The sequence below is a fragment of the Echinops telfairi genome, unplaced genomic scaffold, assembly GCF_000313985.2.
Source record: "Echinops telfairi isolate 266 unplaced genomic scaffold, ASM31398v2 ScPeMD7_7424;HRSCAF=8462, whole genome shotgun sequence".
NCBI lineage: Eukaryota > Metazoa > Chordata > Mammalia > Afrosoricida > Tenrecidae > Echinops > Echinops telfairi.
In genome coordinates this window covers 55,163,312-55,164,859 of record NW_022111324.1, presented here as the reverse complement: position 1 = coordinate 55,164,859, position 1,548 = coordinate 55,163,312, and positions in this window count along the sequence as shown.

Below are 1,548 nucleotides of genomic sequence, written 5' to 3'. Positions count from 1 at the left end.
ACCTTTATATAAAACTCTCTCTTATACATGAGTTTCTGTGGATTTGTTTCTCTAAAGTACCCAGACTAAAACATGGGGGGTGGGGGGGTGGGGATAACCACAGCCTGAGGAGCTGTATTAAAGGGTTGCAGTATTAGGAAGGTTGAGCACCACTGCTCTATATGACTCTGGAGGATGCAACCAGGGCAAAGCTAGCAAGAGTGATCATGGAGGCAGGTTACAGTGCAGTATAAAGTATGATTCGAATTTTAGGGTTATAAACAATGGAATAGGCTTATTGTGCATTTCTTGTTATTGAAGGAGTCCTATTGTGGGAGAATGACAATAAGCTAGATGACATCTGAGGTCTTTCCAATTCTATGAGTGTGTGCCTTCCGATTGTATCAGACAAAGAGTTTAAGGCCACATAAATTTAACCCCACCCCTCCCCTAGAAGGTGCACTGTCAGCAAACAGACTGCTTTTTCCATGATCTCAAATTTAGGATTGCCAATATAAGGTGTAATTCAGAAACAATTACTTGCCTGAGGAGAAAGTGGAGCCCGTTGACTCTAATGAGAGTATTAGATTCCCCACCAGCTTCCTGGGACTCAGGGAGCCCTGACCTATCCCAGGAGTGGTTGAAGGTTGGCACAAACCACTCCACAAACATATGCAAAGCCCAGGCAAGCCAGTGTCCACACACTTCGCCCACGGGACCTGCCTGGAAATCAGAACAAATGCAACAATTAAAATATCACAGGATGAGCTGTAGACCCCAGTAGGTAAAGCGCTTTTGTCTAATGACCTTTCTCGTAGTGCGATAGCAAACACAATAGGCTGGCCTCATAAATCATACCTTGAGAAAACATTCACAGGGTAGACTTTGACACTGTTTGCATATTCAAATGTCACCTCGTTCATAAGAGGAAAGACAAAACACTTTTTTCCCTTCTCAAAAAATGTCAGCGTGGCTGGATTAGAAAAGATAATTCGGAAGTACTTCTAGACAATAATTACCCCTGGCACCTATCTGCAGTGTACTTAATGAATGGGAAGAGGATTTTTAAAAATTTTTTTAAATTATGATTATTACAGTAATTAATCAGCTGCTCAGTGACAGCTTCCTTGAGGGGGGGGAAGTGCCTCAAAGGCCATCTTGCTTCTGTAGGGCACCTTGTTGATTTCACATCACATATGCAAAACATATCCTAGTATTATTAGCAACAAAAATGCTTGTGGAAGTAGAATTAGCCTCAATTTCCTAAATAGTCAGGAAATGCTCACATTTCACAAGTGAGAGAGAGAAATCATTCTAATCCCAAATGTTAGCTGGAAAAAAAATTCAATGTTTTAGACTTGCTCAGCTGGGGTTGTTAAACCAATCTCTTACTCTTAATTACATGCAAAAGGTTCCCGGTTCTAATTATGGACCTTGGGGAAATAGCCCATCTCCCCAAACCAATAACGCCTCATGTTAACTTCAGCTCTTTTGTGTTTAATATCCTGCGGCTGGATTTCAGCTTCCCTAGATGACCTGTAAATTTGGGTTTTTCTGCTTCAGTTTCCA